Genomic DNA, 18,800 nt, shown 5'->3' with positions numbered 1-18,800 from the left:
TTATAAACAAAAATAATTTAATAAAAATATATAAATATAGTTTAAGGAACACCGATTAAAAGTAAAAATGATTAGTCGTTTACCAGACGTTGGAACCCACAAGACCATATGTTAAGGCTGTAACTTATACAATTGCATTTTTCAACTAACGTTGGGAAACAGCCTGGTCGCGAGTAAAAAACGCGATTTCTGTTTAAACTGATAATGTTAGATTTGATATTGAGTTAAAAACTTAGGTGAACATATATTTAATTTACGAAAAATATCACGGTGCTAAAAAATATGTCCGGGAAATATCCTAAAATAATCTTAAAGTTGCTTACTCCTAACGGATTACGATCTGAAGGTTTTTCGAAGCCTTTTTGGAATGTTTAATAGAGCGCAAAATTTATAATCGCGTCGGCGGGGAAATCTCCTCAGGATTGAAAGGAGTTACAAATTAAATTCACTATACGATGTTACATTTTCGGATTCCACAACGTATTTTTTATTCAGGTAGTGCAATTATAAACGCTAATCTAAGTGAGATTAGTAATGGATAGCCAAATTGATTTGACGGAAGGTGAACATTATAATTAACTTGAATATTCAAACAGTTATTGAATAATGTACTAGACATGAAACATTTACTTTAAATATATAATAGGGAATATAATGTGTTATTTAAACCTATTACTTCTCTATTTTTAAAGAAATGTTAAAACATATTTTTTTTAATCAAGCAATCTACCAGTATCGAGGCTGACCAAAACAAAGTTAAAATTTCATATATAAAGAATATTTAGTGTCGTTATAACGTTAAGCAAAGTTTCTGACAATTTGGTGATCTACGGGTTATTTAAATCTGTATAAATAATAATAAACATCACAAATTCACATCATTCTGCATTATTTCTGTGCATATCTGTGTGATAAATATATAAAAAAGATATATAGTTTCGAAAGAGACTGCTCTGCTTGAAATATTTTTCGTATGCATATCTCATATACATCTGCATTTCATATATGCACTTTTGATATTATTTAGGTCTGTTTGATTCTTGTATTAATCATTCACATGTTATCGTCTTTCGAGTACTATCTTTAAATTTATAAATTCTCAGTTTTATTACGTGTACTTAATAATGTCTATGATTTTCGAGTCTACTCAGCAACAGTTATTGCAAAGGAACCAAAACTTTGGGATTATGTAGTTAAACGATAAAAATAAAGCCTAATGTACGAAAACCTTAGTTCCATTAACATCTAATAGTTACTGTCATATTATTATGTATTATTGAAATACATAATGTTTCTATTGGACTTTGATATATAATTATAAGTTTTTAGGGAAACTAAATATAAAAAAGAATATACGATTTACATATTTTGACAAAAATTATAATTAAATATTAATATTATGAATAAATATTTGTTATTAATACAAAAACTACTCGATTATTATTATATTCTTGAAGGAAAGTCACACAATAGAATAATGTCGATGCTATGAAAACGACTTAATAACATGGTTCTCCTAAATACATTGTATTCATTCAGTCAAGATTTGAAATAATTTTAAACTCGGGTACAAAAACACATACAGAGGTATGACATTAAAATTAACAAAACCGTACCGAAAAAAACGGAAAAGGTTTGGAATGGGTCCCTTATACTTTTTTTTTAAATTTAAAATGTCTTTATTATTAATGTTCGATACTTCGGCTTTCCAATCAACGTTAAACGCCAGCTTAAAATAACTTAGATATACAAAACTATTTCAAGAATTTAATTTTAAACAATAATCAATAAGGTTTTATATCTTTTAAATCAATAGAAAATATATTGTTAGAAAAATTTAATGAGTTGTTTTAAATACTAAGTAAAAAAAAAATACTATACACTTCAATGCAAGGTATCTTGTTACGGTGTTTTCCAAATCATTAAGTTTTAACTTCGAACTTTTTATTTCTTTGGTTGATTGAGTTCTCAACTTTACTTCTAATTACAAAGTGCAGGAAGCTATAAAAACAACTCTGTAAATATATTGTTTTTATAAAGATGTTATCGTATTTAAAGAAAATCTTTTTTTTTTATATACATTACCTAAAATTTCTTTATATTTTTATTAAATCAACTAAAAGCTCTTTTATAGCTCTAAATAATTATAAACTTCTCCATAGATAAATTTAGTCAAAATTCAATTGAAGTTTATTTTAAACTTTTAATGTTCCTTAAATATTGTTGGTCATCAATCGCATGTCGCATTACATGCGGTCGAGGGAGGGGTTAGGTAAAAAGAAGTTAGTAGAGAAGTCAAGGGTAATGTAGCGGTGCTGATGGCTGGCTTCAGCTGTGTATGTAGTATATAAACTATCATAATTTTACTCCTCCATTTAAATCATCTTCTTTCTGTCTGTTTTATCCGGTGTTTATTGCTTTATTTTTAAAATGCCTCTATCATTAGATTGCATTTATTATTTATTGTCCTATCAAATACGCAGATTAAAATTTAAGATTATAATAGTATATCTTGGCTGGTATTGATTTTCTGATATCAACAAAATTTTCCATTTACTTTATACTAAATCGAATAACTTTTGACTACTTTTAATTTTGTCTGCAATAATAAAAAAAACATCGCGTGTGAGATTAATCTAATGATAAGATATTTATATTAAAAATTTATTTTGTGAAATTAAATTAAATGTTTATATTTAATTTTCTTATGTCAGTTTAGTTACTAGTGTTGCAGATATACAACAATTTGAAAGCTTCGTAAGCTCGTTCTGTTATTCTCGTATATGTACGAGAACGAAAACTACGCTCAAGGGGGAAAGTGAGAAAGGTATTACGATTTGGTAGTTTTGAAACCTGCTCGTAATTAATTTATAGTTAATTGAAGAAACAAAAGTAAGCTTCATAAGATTGTTAGTTTATACAATTAATATAATACAGTGCCAATATTCAATATATTGGAACTAAAAACCTTTAATGGTCGATTTATTATATCAAAATTTTTCTATTATCGGGGGTAAAGGAAAACGTTCGAACTCAATTAATGGTAATAAAAATCCTTACAATAATATTGAAATTTTCTGTTTTGAGTTAAATTATGTGATTTATATTATAGATGTATACAATTTGTATATTTCTCGTTATAACAATGTAAAATTTAATCAATTTAAGTGAAAAGTTTTTTTTCTCATTTTAGGTTTGATATTTATTCGGAATATTGTATTTTTAAATATTACCATCCGATTAAAATGATATACTGATAATATTTTTTTTTAATGAAAGGCGTATGAGTAGATACGTATGAAGAGTTTCCAGAGGCCTTTAAAATATTGAATAGAAATCGTAATCTAGAATCGCGTCGACAGCAACTCTTTTTGCGTAAAAGGAGTTCGAAATTATTTTCCCAGTCCTTTAGCATTGTGTTATATTGCACGACAGAGAGAAAGTATTTTTTTATTTAAAGCAGTGCAGTAATATCAGGTCATGTATACATTACCAAATAAATAAACGGCAAGCTAAACGAACATATTTATGTACGCAAAAAAAATGTTTTTAACGAGATCTGTCACTTCATAATATTCCAACGTGATTTTCAATTCCATTTTAGCACGTATTAAAACAACAGTCTCTACTTGAACTTCCAATCCCTATTTTTTAAAAGGACCAGTAGTTGATTTTTTTTTTTAATTACTATATTATTATTTTTGAAATTAACTTACACACAAGAACCAGTGTAAACATATCTTGTTTTTATGTTCTATTAAGAACATAATTACATCAATTATCCGAAGTTTTGCTTTCGAGATGTTTTTAATTAAGAAAATCATTTTCTGATAACACGTTATCCAATTAACTTTGCTATATTGACAACAGAAACACATTTATTTTTGTTAGATAAAATTTATTTGTCAACTATTATTATTTATAATAATATTATATTGTCTGAGATAAATTAATTCCTTTTTGACCTTTATTAAAATTATTCGAAATATTTTCCTGTTTATTTTCTTTCTGAATGTTTGTTTGTTTCGATTTCAATTGAGCTTACATGAAATAAATACTTAACTAAAAAATTTTTTTGTCAAAATGTTTAAAAATTCTTGGTACTAATATTCCTTAGTCAGATAATATTCCTTAATTGACATTTGAATTTTGTGGATTTCGTTAAGCAATTCAATGAGGTCTTTTTAAAGAAAATAACTATAATCTGTATCAACATTATCAACAAATAACAAAGGAACTGAATTTCTAGAAATAGTATATTATAATAACCATACCACTGAATTAAATATCGCTAATTAGATGTTTCGACTTATATTGTTTTAATATGAAGGTCTTGTGAGTCACAATATTAATTAAATAATTTTTCTTTAAATAATTTTTCTCATAAATATTTATTATATTCATCTATTTATTATAAGGGGTAATTACTGTGAAAATATTTAACGTTCCAGTTAATATTTAAATCATTTACCTGATACATATATATTCCAAAGTCAATGACAACGTTTTTTTTGTATTTTGAGTGGACTTATTAACGAGAACGACAAAATACATTGGATATTGAAAAATAAAGAAAAAATGCTACTTTTATTATTGAACGAACTTCTCATTTTGTTTCCGGTCGAGTTATTAAAACCTTATAGACAAATTAAATTATAAAAGGTGGCAACCGGAAGTTCCAGGGAAACTACGAAGCTAACTTATATATATTATCGCGCTTTCGGCTGATTTGTCAGCGTTATTCAGGGATCGAAATAATTTTGGGATCAATCTAAAAAGACCATCGGAGCTCTATAAACACCTAAGAGTTTTCAAGAGACATATCCTGGGGAAATCGCAGGATGACGTTATTACATCACTCCCAAAAGACAATGATGCCCTAGAGCTAGAATCGACACTTCAATTCCACAAACAGTTTATGATAGGGGCACAAAATAATAAAGTAGGGTTAGGATCAAGTAGAAAGGCCAAAAATACAGAAATGTTAAAGACCTTTATTCAGCAAGACGAGAATTCTAAATATAAGATCCATGCACAGCTTAGAAATGCAGAATGAGTGGCTACACATAGGAGATTTTTGCATCCCATTAGTATTGAAATGGCGCACTTTAATTCATGATTTGTCACCAGCCCTGCTAAAATTTGGAGGTGAGCGTTTAACGCGCGTTATATAGGGGCCCCTTAAACCTACACCTGGGTCGCAAGTCCCAGGCATTGTTGAAGCTCCTCTCCCTGTAACGCGATGGACCCGGCATCCGCACGGTGAATCCATGGAATGCTGAGAGGTTTCGTCTCTTTATAATAAGAACTATATATTAAAACTCATAACCTATACCTAAGACAACATGATTGCCCCGATGTTAGGATAGCAATGCCATTCCATTGCTTGTGTTGTATCAGGAAGCTTCTGGTTCACACGGCTTGGTGTTCATTCCGTGAAGTGAGCAACGTCACTCGTTGTATGATATTTTATCAATACAACGAAGTTTCCTCGGCGATGTTCATTTATTTTTTAATATGTTGCGTTTACGTAACAAGTAACAGACTTAAGTTTTGTAACTATCACAGCTGCATTATCTTTATATATAAAAGAAAGTGGTGTTAGTTACACAATTTATAACTCAAGAACGGCTGTACGAGTTTGGCTGGAAATTTGTGACGAGTTAGGTTGGGATCAAGAGACGGACATAGGATACTTATGGATTCCTTCGACCAAACAAAAAAAATGTTAATAAAATCCAAAATCTGTTTATTTACTGCCTCTAACTCGATACCCTTCGCCTGGTCAGCTATACATTTCTAATAATGAAACTAACGCGGACAAAGTCGCGGGCAAGAGCTGGTGTTAGATAATTAAAAGTAAAATACGGAAGCTAAGTAAAGCCTTTTTCAGATTCCACTTACGTAACTCTTATCATATATCTTTATTCTTATAACTTTACACTTCTTAACTCTAGCTATTCCTTATTCCGCCTTTTTGGTTGTCACTTTATGACTAAAAGGAATTACGTTTAATTATTTCAAAAATATTGATTAATTACAGAAGTTGGTAAATTGTTTATATTTAATACATTTATCCTGGTGGGTGGCGATTGACATTCCACTGATTTTTATTTGCTTTATAAATCCCCGTAGAAGCATTTTAAATGATGGATAGCTCCGCCTTTGCATTATAAAATATATTTTTCATGCTAACTAGATGTTTACCGAATATTTAGCGAGGTTTATAACTACTCATATTACGAAACACATGAATTTTTAATCGTCTTTGGACCTGTAAAGGTGAAAGGAATCTCTCAATAAATTTGTGACTAAGTTACTTCGTAAATGTTTTGTTTCTTGCTAATAGTAAATAATCTTTCATGATGTCGTTTGTCATCACACTTTCCGACTTTTAAAACAATTTGAAATATCATTTCTTATAAGTTCCATGACACATTTTAGATGAATAGTTAACGTAGAATTATTCTTAGTTAGTTAGTTCTTCAGGATTTTTTATTTTAAAAAATAATCTTTGGTAAATATATTTTGTCACCGCACGCGTACCCTAAAACGAGATTACTTTTGACCGTATTTGCCATGTCTTTGAGTTTTGGCTTCTATGTTCTTAATGTCAGTCACGCAGTTGTATTCTGCATATTACACATAATTTTAGAATTAACATGATGGAAGAAAAATTACTTAATTTTTTTTTTAACAGAACCGTATTTCTGAATGTTATGTTGTTAAATGTTTTTTTATTGAAAATATTGCTTCCAAATCTAGAACGAGTAATTCATTAGCAAGAACAATATTCAAACATGCAGTTTCGGTCCCTTTACATTTGAGTTATGATACATAATAAATTCTGGCAAAAATATAAATATATTATAATCAATTAATTTTATACAAAGAGATCAGTAATTCAATATTTAACAAATTATATCATAAACAATAGAAAGTAATGAAACAATGCTTTTCATCAATAATAAAAATTCAGTTGTTTTTCGTATCTCAATCAAAAGATGTCAACAGAGGAATGTCCCCGGACTTCTAGCACATTGTTCCTACGAGTAAAGTGCCCACCTCTCCGAAGTTATTGACACATAACACTTTTTGGAAAGCGCTCGGCATTATTTTAAATATTTATTTATTATAACATATTTTGGTCACAAAGGAGCAAACCATCCCCAATGATAATAATTAATTTTCCTGTTTTCAAACCTAGACTTATCATTTTAACATCTGGTGCCCAAAGAGAGAGGATACTGTTTTTTGATATAATAATATTTTAAACTGAATAAATTTCAATTGTATTATTATTATCTTTTAAGTATTATCTTTTAAGTTCTTTTCAAACACATTCCAGTAAATTCGATTGAAATTTCCACGATATCACATTCTGAATAATTTGTTATGTATTTCTGACAAAATAAATTTTGTTAAATAAATTTGTATGAAGTATATTTTGCAAAATTGTGAGGTCTCGTCATCTATTACTTAAAGTTCATCTTTCAAATCTTTCATTAAAATGTTTCTTTTACATTTAACGAGACTAATTTGTTATTAACTAAAGGAGAGCTGAGTGGAAAGAAAGACAATTCCACAAGGATACTGTCCCTTACAGTTTGTCTGCTGAAAACAGTTCCTTTATCGTTTCTTCAGAATAAAATGTGAAATGAAAGTAATTTTATAATTTCAAGAACTTGTAGAAAATTTTAAGCATTTTGAAATACTACGAGATATCGGTATTCCTCTATTACCCCTAACTCAACGACGTAAGATGCAGAACATTATCTGAATCATTCAGATTTACATAATAGTTACTTTGAAAAATTTCTTGAAATATGTTAACCTCCTTTCTTGTTTTTATAAGAAAATCTTAAAAAGATATAGTATCGCAGTAACATTTTAGAAGTCTTTAATATTTCCACTCAAATAACAAGTTTCCTCTCTATGTATTCGGATGCAATTCTTGTGTAGACTATAATTTGTTCCCAATCATATTATAGTGGGACTTTGTATGCCTTTCGAATAACATGTAAAGGATGTTTCTCTCACAAAAGTATATTTCGGTTTTTTCACAAGTTTATCGCTTCCTACACCATCGTATATCCCAAATCTATGCGAATTGCGCAGATACAAACTCAGTCCAAGAACGTCTCGAACTCAGTCCAAGAACGTCTCGTCCCTTATGAACTCCCGAGAGTAACCTCGATATTTTAAATTAAGAATGTTGAAGATACCCATGATGCAAACCGGCAGGCAGGCATAACCACGAATGCAATTGCGGACTTGTTACGGTATACTTCGTACGTGGTAAGACCGCTGTTAGGGGTTACTTAAGGAACGACTATGGCCGCAGATATCCTTACTACGTAGCCTTGCTCCTTCATTGAGAAGCAATAATGTCTAATATATTGTCACAATAAATTAAATATCCCCAAGCCATTGAGGATAGGTCGGGACAGTGTAGAGCTCTGCTAGCACTCTAATGGAACTGTCTAAATCAACGCTTTAAACTAGCATTCCTACTGAATGTCAACTAGCAGCGAGGCTCCTTTAGAGTCTCTGGTATTTCAACAAAATTTCTAAATCGAAAACAACATTCCAATTAGCAACTTTGCGCTGGTGGACCGTAGAGTTTTGAAAGCTCTTACCCGATTACCTCTTTAGAAGCTGCCTTTGCCATAGAGAAAGCTCAGAATCAGAAGACTAAGAGACTGAAACGATAACGGCTCCTCAGATTTGGCTGAGGGTATAAACATCTATGACCCTTAAATTCTCTAAATTCTTAACATTTCGGACTTATAATTACATTAATACACAAACTTGCTTCTAAAATAAACTTTCCAAATTGATATCTTGTTCACCTTTTAAACATTGGCGATGAAGAAGGTTTAGTTTTAAGCCTAGTTTGAAACGACCCGCTCTCGACAGACATATTATTTTTGTAAAAATATTTCCAGAGGCATTCTTATTGAGTTTTTTAATGTAGCCACATATTAATTTTATGCAACATTTGTTCGTCTTTAAACATAATTAGTAAACAAGGACTGTTTAAAGATTTACGACTTAAACTAAACATGCAAATGAGAAGCAATAATACTGTTTTTACTGACGCAACATTTTTTATTTTTCCACCAGAATGAAGAAGAAAATGTAAAGATAAAGAAACAATTTTTTAAATTTAATCTTGATTTAAACACACTTCATTTTTTTTTGGTTTTATGTAGCTATATTCAAAAAAAAATTCGGCTTTAAATATGGAATTTATTATTGAAAGTAATTAATAAACCATTATTGAAAACTACTCATAGCGATAAACCTTCTTATATAATACGTTTTATTTACTTCAAACAGAATCAAATATTCAATTCTTCATCTATTTTTTTCTGTAGTTTTACTTATTTTAAGGTACAAGTTTCACTTATGATAATAGACTGGTTATTTAATTTTGAACACAATCCCTAATTTATTTATGCTTCTCATAATTTTAACTGAACAAAATTATTTTATCCCAAAAACTAGTATAGATACTGTCATAGCTAACATCGACACTGATGTAATTATTGATGCCGGTTGGTAACGACACATTATTATAGATGGTCAACAGATTGCGCGCCGTTACACGAACGTGTAATAAATTTACAAACTATATTGTGCCCGGGAGGTCAGTAAATTCAATTTAAATATAGTATGTTAACATACAATATAAATAAAAATTTCAGCATTTCAAAGATTTTTATTATAATAATCAAAAGTTGAATACGCTTTTACAAAACCTATAAAACTACAATTACTCCTCTTTATATTAAAAATTTAATATAAAAATATATATTATAACTATGCCACGTATTTCTTATTTTGATGAAAATTTAGGGAATTTTAAATTTCACAAACTTCGTTTGTGTGTTTAAACATCACATAATAAATAAATAAATAAAGTCTGTCATGTCTAAATAGTTTCGACAATTTCTTTAAATTTAAAAATTTACTGTAAATAAAATTAACTCTCATTTCCTTACACTCACAGATTCCACGTCAGAATAACTAGCCTTCTCTGAAGAATATATGTATCTTGATTTTTATGTTTTGGAATTATAGTGTAAAACCATTTTTCATTACCAGTGCATAACACGAGCATAAATTTAAAAATATAAAATATACTACCCCAACGACGTTCCACAAACTGTGTTCTAGTTTTTTATCAGAATTATCTAATGCTTTTAGTTCATCAAATTATTAAAAAATATGTCACGTACGCGCAATATATAAAAAATTTAAGAAACATAGCCGGGGCAACACTATTGTATAGGTAGAATATCGTATGACAAAGGACGTTGCTGACTTCGTGGAATGGACACTTAGCCGTGGGAATCAGAAGCTTCCTGAAAAATGAGATGAAATGACATTGCTGTCTTAACATCGGGGTAACCATGCAGTCTTACGTAATTACGTATACTAGGTTATACGTTTTAATTATGTAATTCTTATTATAATTAATACATAAGTAAGTTTCATATCTTCCATGGATCCTTTGGCTAGCAGTGAAACGCAGCCAAAACTCGTATAACTAATATCCTGCTGCTTTACGATTCAAATTTTACATATAAAAGAAAATATATCTCGACTCCATAAAGTAATCGTTAAATAAGTAAAAAAATATGTTACTGATTCTTTGTTTTCTACACAATAAGTATGTTTTAAAGTTAACAAGATAAAATTTTAAGTGTAATTTATATTAATATATTTGGAATTAATGAGGGAATATTAAATTATTAGAAGAAATATTAGGGTGGATTTAAAAACATTTCTGTATCATACTAAATATTAAGAAACGTCTTTTTATGAAATGCTCAGTTAATCTGAAAAGCTCGTTGATGCAACACTCGTTTAAGGCTTTAAGATTTAATTACTTCATTAATTTATCAATGAATATAAAGCATTCTGATTTTTTTTTATAATTTACTTCAGATGCTAACGTAACGTTTCTATCTAATGTAGATTCTGGTTTCGATCGAGTAACATAAAGAGCAGATTAATTTTAAATATCACAAGATCAGATAGCTCTATAAATGAGATGTAAGATTTTCGCGAGTTTTATTCATTTAAATGAAACTAGTATTATTCGGATATACTACGCGGATTTTATTATTTAAGTGAAGCGTCTGTTAGTCGGTATTTGAATATACACTAGCTCTGTAAAGGTTAAGGATAATAACTCATTCGAAACCTCTTTGTTATCGTTTTATATACGGACTCTTTCAATGTTTACGGTAATGTTGTGAGTTGTGTTCCTCATGCTCATCTATTCACATAAAGTAAAGAAAGATATATGACTACATAAATATCAGATAACGAAAATAAGATGTACTTTACGGCTTTATAAGGATATTTTTACTTTTTAAACTGACGCGACCTAAGATTTTATTTATGTTTTTGAACGCCTACTTCTTAAATATACACGAATAATAAAAATCTTTAGATTTATTTATACTATGCCTTTTATGTATTTAAATTTTATCCGGAGGCAGTCTCGGGTGAAAGCTAGTATTAAGTAAAGATTAAAAATTAAATCAACACTAGTGTCACGTGTCTCTCAACTTAAAAGGTAATAGAAAATTAATTGCACACTATGAGTCTATTTATATAGAATATAAAAAAACATGAATTTATAAAATATAATTAATATGGGTCCAAACGTTAAGCTAACGAAGTCGTGTACGTTCTACAATAGACAGGAAAGTTCATGGACTGAGACAAATGATACATTTTTGGCAAAGAGACAGATAGGAAACAGAGACAAAAAATAAATACTATTGCAATTCCGAAAATGTTGTATTCGTAAGTACAGAAGTGCCCCATTAAGTCGAAGTCGAGCCGTGAAGATGCTATTATTATGTAAATGAATTTCTAACAACACGTTTCGTGACTTTCATTGACTTAAATAATAATAAACACACACCGCAAATTTCCTTCCATCTACATTATTGTGTTGTTCTAAACAAAAAAATATTCAATGGACCTGTTTTCCTTTCATTGTTTTTTTAAAAAATACTTGTCTTATCCCATTATGGGTGATATTAAATTTATTGGAAATCTATATTTTGTTACGTCTTCGTGTTATTTTGAAGCTTTTGTAGGCTTAGATGTGAAAAATTTTATTTACATAAAACTAAACGGTGAACAAAAAAAAAGATGCAATCCTTTTGTATTTTCAATGTTGTAAATTAAGTTTATCGAGACGAATGTACTCGTATATAAGGTGTTTGTTCTTCTGTAACGCAAAATCTAAAAAACTAGTATTTTTACAGTTTTTAACCAAAAGGCACAAGCCAAACTAAAACTAACGTTTTTCATAACGTCGTTTCTAAGAAAAAAACTCTGACCAGTAACGACAGTCAGCAGAAGTAAGAAAAAAATTAATTAAAAAAAATGCTTTTTATTTTCTATCGTTACCACACAATCAAGCCTTAATTGTTTCTTCTTAAAATATATGTTGTTTTAATTTCAATCGAAACTTAAAACACAGCATATAAAAAGTTTTAAATCAGGAGAGTTTGTTTGTATTGTGTTTATAACTAACCACTTCTTTAACCAAACAACTATGTAAGTGCATTTGAGAATAAAAACACATTTAATTTTGTTGCTCGTATTTTCAATGATTAGAAAATCTATATTATATTTATAAATTTTCAGATACCGTCTGTTTGAGGCACTAATAACGTCTTAATCTAAAATTCTAATAACACTTTTAAAACGAGCTCTAAATTAGTTTTTATGTCTAGAAGTAAAAAAATAATTATAAAGACAGTAGCAGTAGTAAAGGCGTGTACATTAAATACACATATATTTTTTCAATTTTCGACAAATAATAATAATAAATTAAACGATTATAATTATAGGGTTTACCTTGTGGAGGAGTTGGTCCTAGTTTCCACTCTTCATCAGCTCATATAGGCAGTATTTATATCGAATGTTGATATCACTTATTATTTTTACTATTACATGGTGCTGTACCAAAGTGGCTTACAATTTTATGCGAGCGTACTAAGCTCAGCGAGCGGTGACCGATAACCAGAAGTATTTTTCAATGAGACTAACGGAAAGGATTCGAAATCTCATAGAATGAAATGTTAAGTGTAGTTCTACTGATGTGTAATGCTTAAAACATTACATACTCACACAGATACCTACATATATATACATATATAAAACGATTCTTATATATATTTCCCAATTAATATGATTCAGTTTTTAAAAAAAATTAAAATACATATCATCATCTCCCTAATGTTTTTAATTTAGCTATGGTTGATACAAAATTAACATTGAATATTATATCAATAATGAACCCAGTGTTACGGGACTACAACTAAAGCTTCTATTCTAGGTGTGCATTTAAAATACTTAAAATCTAAAATATACAAAAGTCTTATATTGATAGACGCAATGTTCGAGAACTCTTTTGAACATTAGTGGTTGGTTTTCATAAATTATCTCGAGACTAAAAAAAAATATCACTCTTTTCTTTTAATCCTATTTAAATTACAAACTTTACTATCTGTATATATGTTATAATTGGATGAAAATAATCTTGTGTTTTTTCACGTTATTACTACATTTTCACAATTTTAAAATATTCGTTGTTCAATAGTAAAGTTTCACTATTTATTTATCGATATAGATATCGATACAGTTTTGAATGGACCAAAGTCTCTTGAGTTTTTTCTTGGAGAGTTTATATTCAGCATATTTCAAGTGTTTTCTTGTTAAGTTATTCATAAAAATACAAATTCAAAACACTTATGCCGTTTTGCAATGCTGCTAAATTCAGGTCTGTAAACTATGACGAGATAAAGTGTGTGATTGTTTTCAAAATTTATCATAAAAATTAGGTCTGGTAATAATATTTTTCTTGTTCTATAATTTTTTATATAATTTTAATGTTACACTATTTATGGTTATAAATTAAATAGACGGATAATTATATATAAAGCCAACGGCTGATATTTTTTTATAAGTAAAAGTACAGTTGTTGATGAATCACTGATAATCTACCGAACCGAAATGTAATTCTTTATTTCTGGACTAAAACATAGTCTACTCGTGATCATCCATCTATAAAATGAAATATCTCCATGGAAACTTTCAAACAATCGGAAGAAGCTACTCGTGAAATCCAATATAATGTAACAAAAAAGGCCTATAATGTATTTATATACAACGGATCGCTATCGAAACAGACAAACTGTCAAGCTCTGAAGCCAATTCGTGTTATAATGAAAGAATAGAATGTCGATCTTCCGTGAACCCGATTTCTCTAATCCAAATCGGTAATCCTTTACAATAAGATTTATGTCCACATTGACAGACCTATGTCATGTAGCCGTCACAGTTTTCCTCTTAACCTAAATCTTATCAGGAACTGTCACTTCCGTGTAGCGTCTTGATGTGCCTTTTATTTGCATCTTGCTTTATCCTTCCAAAATTTTCAACATCGACATCTGCTGAAAATGTTTTTAATTCAATCGACCAATGCTGAGTATTATTAAGAAATTAAGACATACATTATTTAAAGACGCGTGAAGTTCTGGGACATCTCTTGCTAAGTTGTGAGTAAGTTTGTTACTTATTGTTTAGCTTCTTGCCACTGAAATAATTTATGAAGTCAAACTTCGCACGATAATTTCGTTGAGATTTCTAATATAATATTGACGAATTCATAAGTTCCAAATTCGCTTCTGGTTGATTGTGAATTCTTAGTGTTGTTTTTTTTTTCATTCATTTTTTTATTCTATATTTTCCGGTTCCATTTATTGAGTTATAATTATTCGTTCATAAAATTTTTGTATTAACAATTTTTATAAAAAAATTGCTATGAAATGAAAAGTATGATGTATGTACATATTAATTTACTTATTGCCATGTTTCCTCAGGGTTTTTGTTTTGACTATAAAGTTTTTTACTTTCGACCGATTGGGCATTTAATTCATACTGTGATTCCGAAATACGGAAATGTGTCGATCACTATGACAAACGACTCTTCGTAACCACAAGCTGGCGCCAACAAAGAGGCGGTGGAATCATACGTAACAGAAACGAGCAACTTAAATATAATTTCAAAATGAAATACTTGTAATGCAATTTGTGATTAAAAAAATGATTTCAATTTAATCATAATATTACCGATTGCTTCTTAATAATATATTGGCTAAAGTCGTTTCAATGTTAAAACCAAACAATTTTTTTTTTATTCATCATGACCTCATAATCTTTTTTTCTCTATAATATTGTAGAACATTTAAGATGACGATAAAAACTAAAACAAATATATATTTATTTTATTTATCATATAATTTTAATGTAACTAATATTTTTCGGATATACTACGTTTGCTTTTATTTTTATAAAAAACTACATACTCCCGACGTTCCGGTTACTTTTCAGCAACCGTGATCACATTCGTCTGCCCGTGACCACCGTTGCCGAAGAGTAATAGAAACATCGGGAGAATGTAGTTTTTTTTTTTTAATAAAAAAACGCGTAGTATAGCCGAAAAATATTAGTTTCATTTAAAAGTATTGAATTATATCGCTTTGTAGTTTAAGCGTTGAATATAATTTTGTAAGTGTAATGTATTAGCATCGTTTATTAATTTGGCTCGCCTCCAGATCTTATGGGATTGTTTATGGCTGATTTAAATAATATAACGGCATGTTATCAGAGTCATAGCACATTTTTAATCGATACAAGCATTGTTTTGTTCTCTGTGGAACTTTAACTATTAATGAACAATTAAACGTTGCCATTTTGATTATTATGTAGATAATGGTTTTCATATTTCATATTAAAGTTACTTGCATCATTACTGTGTACATTTTTTCTTTATTTCAGTGTGTAATATGAACGTGGCTTAACATTGTAATTTAATATTCCTGTTTGAAATTCATTCTGCAGCAAAAAATTATATTCGAAACATTTTAAACAAACACGTAACAAATTTTATAACGCTAATATCTTTCTTTGGTAAATTTACCAATAATTTTGTAAAATAACCCGGTTTGTTCACTTTCATTGACTATAGACAATAATTTTATTTATGAACCTCCAAACTAACTCAAAATGAAAGCTATTTTTGAAAAGCTCCGATACATTAATTGTAGTAGCAGCAATAAAAGTATTGTGAGCCACATAAAATGTTGCTAAATTTTTAATATTAATTAAATATAAAACCCTAACATGCCCATAAACTAAACACGTGTTGTATAAGCATCTCAATATTTAAAATCCTTAAGGTTATCGAACTTTTAATCTCTCAGTAACCTTCACTAAACGTAATTTTCATCTAAAATCTGACAAAATCTGGCGACCAGCCAATTTAATAAGTAATTTGTAATATTACCGTCGCGCCAACTTGTTACTAATTGCAACTTAAAGTTAGATGATATGTTAAAGTGACTTACAGAGATTTATTGATCCATAATCTACAAGCATTCATAAGTACATTTTATATACCAATTAACATAAGAAAAAAAAGCTAAATTATAACTTTTCTTTCATTTCATTTTTGTTTGACAACTAATTTATTTAGATTTATTAGATTAGTTGACAAATCATACATTTTTCAAATATTTTTACATTTTATAATAATTAATAAATATAAACATCAGATTTAAAAAAAAATCGAATTACTAACATTGGTGCATTTTCTACAAATATTGTATTAAGTACAAAATGTAGCCTAAATTTTATAAAACAAAATATACAAATATTTTTCCCATTTTAGATATTCACCAAAAAGAAGGTTCGGTTTTAAGCCTACTGTGGAATTAGCGACCCGTCTAAACTCGACAGAAGATAGACATATTACATTTACATTAGAACTTGCAGCGGAATTCTTGATGAATTTGTTAATGAACTTCTATTTTAGTATTTCATCAACATTTAGCTCCTGTCTAAGAATAATTAAATAAACGACTTACTGAAAAACTGAAGCAACATCACTAATTATTCACACAGGAATCGTATAACTTTCACGTAACTTAGTCTTTCACGTAAACATTTTTCATATTTTTTTGTTTTATACTGTATAAAACATACTTAGGACCAATACGTTTAAAATGTACAAATTCATAGTTTGAAGAGACATAATTATATCTATTTATAAAACGCTTTAAAAAATCAATCCTAAGACCTAAAAAACATCACGAAATTAGGTTATTAAAATTTATAATCCTATTTTTCTGCCCGTCATGTTTATCGAATTATTGTGAATTTTTTTCTATTTTCCGAAGCAAGATTATTAAAATCTCTTGAAAAAAAAAAAACAGAGTCAGATTATAGGGTCGCAATAGCTTACTCCTATTTTGTTCCTAGTTGTGGATTACTGAACTAATACAACATAGTCCTCAAAGTTGTATTTGATACAACAAATTATATTTCTGTCTTTTTTATTATGATCATATACAATACCAGAAAAATAAAGACAGGTACAAAACATTAAGACTAACACATTGTTCTTTCTATAGTAACGACAGGACCGTAATGGCGCCGCTAAGCTTGCACAGCACGAGAGCAAAAAATATACACCCGAATGTGTTTTAACCTGCAGAAAGTTGTCTCCTGACAGTTTTTATGCGGAATGTTAAGATCGTATATGTATTATTAAACTGGCTTGATTATTCAGTACTAATACTGATTAATCTCCTAGATTTTTTATATTTTGAGTTAATAATGGATTGGCACGACTACATTTTATATCTAACCTATCACAGTTGTATATACTACATGGTTTAGGATTGACCCTTTAATATAAATGCACATATTGATTATATTTTTAATGAATATAAGCAGATTATTATCAAACCATTTCGGAACATTTTTGAAGGCATTTGATATATGAAAAATTTCATGTATACGATCAGCATTATGTCATTTTATAAGTGTCTATTTCACAGCTCCTTTTTCGTTATAATGAACACAAATTAGACGTATAACTTTGGAATAGAAATCAGCACAATATATCGGATTTAAGAATAACATATTATTTCCTTATAAACCTTAAGACAATATTTTAGAATTTGTTTCAAAAGCAAAAACATGGAAGCAGTGTCGTAAACCTTTAATAAGCCGAGAAACTTTTAATATTTTTTTCTTTGCAAACAATTCAATCTGTTCATGACAATTCTTGTAGAAAAAAATAAATATGAAAATCAAAATTTCAGTATAATCAGCCATGTTAGAATCTAGAATGTAGAAACCACGGCATCGTGTTACATTAAATAATATTTGAAAAAATATTTCCATTATAAGCAAAGGACCCTTGACTTTATTAAGTGACTTGCAACGCTCATCATAAATATTTAATACTTCGGTGGTAGAGAGGCAGTTTTATCTATTAACAGATTATATTTTGGTAATTTAAGTTTTTTTATGAGGTTTAGTATAATTCTGATTATTTATGTCTTTTTTACCTAATTAAGACCACCGCGATATTAAAAAAAAAATTGTAAATATTTTTGACTAGTTTAATAGTAAAAGAATTTCACTGTTGATACATGTATATAAATTTCTAATAATCTAGAATTCAACGTTAAAAAAGCGGATCTTTTTGTGGACAATTTTCTTCCTATCTTACATTCCTTTCTTAAACTGCTTTTGTGTTGTATACTAATAGTACGAAAAAAATTTACTGCTGAACCCCGTTCAGTGTCTAAAGATTTCTAAATGAAAGATGCTTTTATACATTTTTGTTAGACTATTCGAAAAGTATAAAAATATGGAAAAACCGTTCAAAGCTTTTTCAAAGTTTTATA

This window comes from Danaus plexippus, chromosome 20 (assembly GCF_018135715.1).
Source record: "Danaus plexippus chromosome 20, MEX_DaPlex, whole genome shotgun sequence".
Taxonomy (NCBI): domain Eukaryota; kingdom Metazoa; phylum Arthropoda; class Insecta; order Lepidoptera; family Nymphalidae; genus Danaus; species Danaus plexippus.
This window is presented reverse-complemented; position numbering follows the sequence as displayed.